The following is a 5,301-nucleotide window of genomic DNA, read 5'->3' on the forward strand; positions in this document are numbered from 1 at the left end:
ATTAACAAATCATTTTCTCTGACAGGTGTTTTCTTTTCTACAAAATCAATAAATTAGCTGATAAGAGGGTAGCTTTCCTGAGCAACAACTGAGTGAAAACAGATAAGGACTTCAGGCTTTTTCATGTAACCAGTCTGCATAGCAGGTGTTAGATTGGGATGCTAAGAACTTCTTCTGCATGATAATATGAAAAATTGAGAACCACTGGTGTAAGACTCACACCACAATACAGAAATTTTGTATCTGTATGTTATATTAATGAATATTATGTCAACGTAATTTATTTTTAGTGTTACTCTGAATGTGCTATGAAAACAGCACCATGTTTGCCTTATTCCTTTCTTTCCAGGACACATTTACTCCAGAGATCATTCAGCAAATGTAACTTTTCATGTTACATTTTACAATTGGTTTTTCTCTTGTTGCTTGGGCTCTGTGCCAATAGCAAGTAGAAAAGAATCAAGGACTTCAATTTGTATTGTGCATGTTCATCTAACCTTGCAGCAGCCTTTTCACATTGTTAATATACTTGAAACAAGTCAGAGATTCAGCTAATACAATTGCACGTCTGCCTCTCAAATGGCTTTATGGGTTCCCACAGCTTACCATTTGGCAAATGACTCAAATGAAAAATGTATTGTATGCTTTCTTATAGAAGGAGAGCAATAAAACAAGCATAATGAACTATTAAAGAGAAGGCAGTGGAACTCAGCTTTGTTTAATAATGACACAATTTTGTTTTTTTCCCTTCCCCTTTAGAATGACTTTTACATCTATTAACTTTTTCATTTTTATGCTCTGATGGCTAGCAGCTCATTTCTGAACTAGAAAAGTTCCCCATTGTATACTATGTGGGAGCTCTCTAAAATAATATCTTTCTTAAAGAGCATTGCTTTGTCTCCTTACGCAACTTGTAAGGTACCAAAAAAGCTTCCCTATTAACCAAATGCTACCTCCCACTCACGAACCTGGGTACAGAAGACCCTGTACATAGTTAGATAGCAGAACTGCTGGGCTTGGGCTGAAAAGGGAGGCCAGGAAAGGAGATGCCATAAGAGCTGCATGCCGTGGGATTCCATTTCACTGCAGAGAGAATAGGGAGAGATGTAGAAGGCCCAATGCAAAGTTTCCAGTGGATCTGCCACTACAGACATCTAACAGCCTAAAATGCCTCCAAGGGCATGTGTAGGGAAATAGGAGGCTACTACAGAGCATGAGACCTTGCTACTAGCAATGAAGTGACACTGCAGGCTCCCAAGGCCGGTCAAGCCTCGTCAGTTGTCTCACTGCAGGAATTTTAAGGACTACAGGAGGCCACAGTGAGGTGGGCCTTGGTGAGAGGAGATAGTGGGTCCAGAGGGTATTCCTTCCATGTTGATGTGATTCCTCACTTCAGAGAGGAGACTAGGGGAGTGAGTAACCCTATCCCTAGTCATCTCCAACTCCTCCCTGCCCTGATGTGGGGTGCTCTCAACTAGTTAATAAAGCTGGCCAGACCTGGCCTACCATAGCCTGATAACTTTTGAAAATAGCTTTTACATCAACTAAACTTTGGTCTTCTGTGCTAGCTCTCAGATAGGAGACGCCAGTACATTGGGTTTTATTGCTTTTTACCAAGTTGTTGTTGTTACCAAGGGATACAAATTAGATGTTTTGTGGATCTGAATGAGAGGCAGAATCAGGCTTCTAAGCAAAACTCTACTGTATTCTTACTGCTGGAGTGGCTGCCACCATTCCATAGTCAGGCTAATATTGTGAAAGAGCAGGAGCACTCAGTTACCTTTTATGTGACCAATAGAAGCCCAGACAAAATGCACATGGATCAACAGAGTTGGGTGACAAGCTGCTTTTTCAGTCCACTGGCAGTTCTGAAAAATAATAATAAAAATACTGGCTCAGGTCAAACTATCTGAAAACTTCTTAAAAATTTTGGCAAATTGAAAATGTCTATTTCAGGTCAAATGAAACTGAAGTGTTTTTGTTTTCAGGCATATTGAAGGCAGAGATTCATAAAATGGCAGCAGGAGGAGGCACTTATACATTTTTTGCCCACTTCATGTGGAATGCAGGAGATCCAGGTCTGACCCACTATCCTGGAGCAGGGATTTGAATGTGGGTCTTCTCCTCCCAGGTGAGTGTACTAATCCTCAAGTCATTCTCACTTGCTCCTTCTTCCACCTCCCTGGTTTGTGAATTTAGCATGAAATTATTTTTTTTGGCCGAAACCATCTGGCAAATTTTCAAACTGAAACTATATTCTTTGTTAAATAAACTATTAGTCTGAAAAATTTCACCCAGCTCTCATCAGCCATTCACACTGGAAAGAATACGTTTCCCACCCTTGTCTGTGAAGCAATGCATGCACCAGCTATTGCGTGTCTCAAAAGATGTCTAGTGTGTGCTCTCACTCGTTAATTGAACAGAAGGGGGAGTGATTGTTATCGGACTTGGATATAAATGTAGACACGTTGATTAGAAACATTGGTAAAATGCTAATGCAAAATTAATCCTCCATATGTGCTGTTTTTTTTTAAAAAAAGTGATTGTACAATTTACAGAGTTGAAGCATTGTCAATTATAAATGGTTCAATACACTTACACTTACTATGGGATATTGAAATGTTATTACCAGACCCCTGATCCTGTCTGCCAATCAATAACCACTTTTTAAGCATCAGTTCAAGCATCAAACATTTTTAGCATCTTCAGGCTATTTGAAATTATAGAACTGTCATTTTGATGAAGAACAATAAACAAGAACAAAGTTTTTACATTTTAGAACTACTTTTTGTTTTGTTTTGCTTTAGTCGTCTACCTGTAAATAGGTTTCTGTGGTGTATTGCTCCTACATTTCTTCTAATTAAAATGCAGCTCTCCGACTTAAAAAGGGTTTTAAACAATTAATCATGCTTGGGTTTTCATTAAGTTGTCTACGGGGAAATACACCAAGCATGCTACACTGAAAAAAAAAATTAAGATGCAATAACTATTTATAGACTGAGCTTCTCTTTTTCTTGTGATATTTCACTGTAAACAGCTGATCAAAAGTGGAATGGTGGTCTTGTTTTTAACCCAGTTAAAAATGGGTTTGATTAAATTAAACCTGCAACAAAATAATTGACTTTTAAAAGTGTGATTACATAGAAATTTAGGCCACTTAAAAAGCAATATAATTTTTAAAGGGAAACTGTCAAGTTATAAATCATGTATAGAAAAAAATAAAAATCTCAGATGACTACAAATGAAAAACTTTTCAAAATCCAATTACTTTTCTCCATTTTTGCTGCTGATTTCCTGTTTTGCTTGTTCTTCAGCTTGGACACTTAAACTAAATGTTTCACTATCTGGGCCAGATCTTTGTCTGGTGTAATGGTCAATGGCACTTCCCCGCTGTATACTAGCTGAGGATTTGACTCTCTACTTCTAGTCAGTGTCATTTGCTGATTCACATTGTTGCTTTTGGGTTTCCAACACTGCCTGGAAATGTTCAAAGGACAGAGGTTATCTTTCATACAGTTTAAAGCCCCTTTAATCATTCAACCCCAATCTCTTCCTCTCTCTCCCCCTTCTCCCTGGTACCAGATTAACAGTTTATTTTTAGGCCAAGTTTATTTTAGATATTTCTCTTTTTTTTTTTTTTTTTTAAAGGTAATGTCTGGGAATGTGCTCCCTGAAAAGAAGGGCAGAAAGCAGCAGGAGAGGAGTATGTGGGAGGTTTCGTGGGCCTTTTGTAATAGGGTCACATCCAGTTCACTTTATTTATGAATGGATCCACTGATTTGATGGGACAACTCACATGATTAAGGCAAGCTACATTTGATCGTGATCTTGCACAGACTGTTAATAGCCATGAAATGATCTCCCCCTCCCCACGTTTTGAAAATCAGACCCAGTTTTTTGGTCTGTGCTTTGTCTAGAAGCACAGCAATACAGGCCATGCAGTCCGGATTCTACACCCTTTCTAAATTGTAAATCTAGTCTTTGCCAGAGTGGCAGAATGAGGAGACAGAGAGGGAAAAATAAAAGTAGTTCTCCCCTCAAAGATGTTTTTTAGTCCTGAGCTTGGCCTTGGAGAGGAGAATGAGATGGAGAATCACTTCCATTGATACTGCAGGTTAGATTTGGTAACATGAAGAAACTTATTCTGTAGACTCAGGACAAGGTGGAGATAGGGTGAGAACCTAGACACCTCCCTGCCCCCCAGTTGTCTCCTGTGGTGGTAAGTCAGTGGCAGCAGTCCAGCGGAAGGTCCTACTTCAACTGCTGACTTACAGCTCAACTGGATTCTGTGGTTTCTTTGGTTCTCACACCTCATCATGTGCTTCCGAAACCTCTGAAGTGCCTCTGAAGGCCACATTGCAGCACAAGGCTTATGGTGGGCCACCATACTCCCTCTATGTGTTGGGGAGTAGAGAATGGGCTGCCTGGCTGCTCCTTTAGGATGACCTGCACAAGAGGTAAGTGTTGCAAGGCATTAGGGAGTGGGGGGCAGGGCATGGAGGGGTTTCAGAAACAACTTCTGAACCTCTGAAGTGCTTTGGTTAAAGTATGGGAAATGTTTCCATCCAGTTCATTTTATATGTTAATTGGCTTGCTCATTCCCAATTCCTTGTGTCAGTCCTGCCTGGTGTTTTACTTTCCTCTGTATTTTTCTTTTTCAAATTCTCCACTGGCACTATCTTCTTGGAATTCCAACTCGTATCAGGATTTCTGACCTGGTGTGGGAGTATTACAGCCTGTTAGAGACAGAGCATTTATTTCAGGTAATTTGAAAACTGGATAGAGGCAAAGGCATGATTAAAAATTTTTGCACCCAAAGGGGCTTTTATCATTACCGATAAAAAATGAAAGTCAGGCATAGTATGACATTTGGATGTTAACTATTGTACTTGCATCCTTTAATTCATCTCTTAGAACTATCCTGAGCACAGTACACACGAGGCGTGATGTATTTTCTTTCTTCTCAGCACAGCTGTGCCAGTTTGTTGTGGCAATCTTTGCATGAAATGATTCCAAAATGAAGTTTACTCTAGAAGCCGGCAGTTGTGTTCTCAGCTGCCTGGAGAGAAATATAATTTGGACATGTCTACTTCCTGCTGTTGTGCTGCTTCCAACAACATTGCCATTGTAAATAAAGGAGGGAGTAGTGGAGATAGTTCAATCTGCATTATGTCTATGGGAGCATTAATTTTTCACACAATATGATATAAATACTATCATGGATATATCTATAAAAACCTTTATTTATCCCCCCTGTCTGACATCCATTAGGTTATTTTCTCATAGAATCTGGCTATTTTC

The 5,301-nt window shown here is 39.4% G+C and overlaps 1 long non-coding RNA gene across 1 annotated transcript; it reads left to right on the forward strand.

Annotated features, from left to right (window-relative positions):
* The first annotated feature begins 2,006 nt into the window (after nt 1-2,006).
* LOC137154131 (uncharacterized) lies at nt 2,007-5,019 on the forward strand. Its single transcript, XR_010920093.1, has 3 exons — nt 2,007-2,131; nt 4,706-4,763; nt 4,915-5,019. It is a non-coding gene; the product is annotated as an uncharacterized lncRNA (long non-coding RNA).
* The last annotated feature ends 282 nt before the right edge of the window (nt 5,020-5,301 follow it).

Source organism: Emydura macquarii, unplaced genomic scaffold (assembly GCF_026122565.2).
Source record: "Emydura macquarii macquarii isolate MOO-44397 ecotype Brisbane River unplaced genomic scaffold, CSIRO-AGI_Emac_v2 contig_1253, whole genome shotgun sequence".
In the NCBI taxonomy this organism is placed as follows: domain Eukaryota; kingdom Metazoa; phylum Chordata; order Testudines; family Chelidae; genus Emydura; species Emydura macquarii.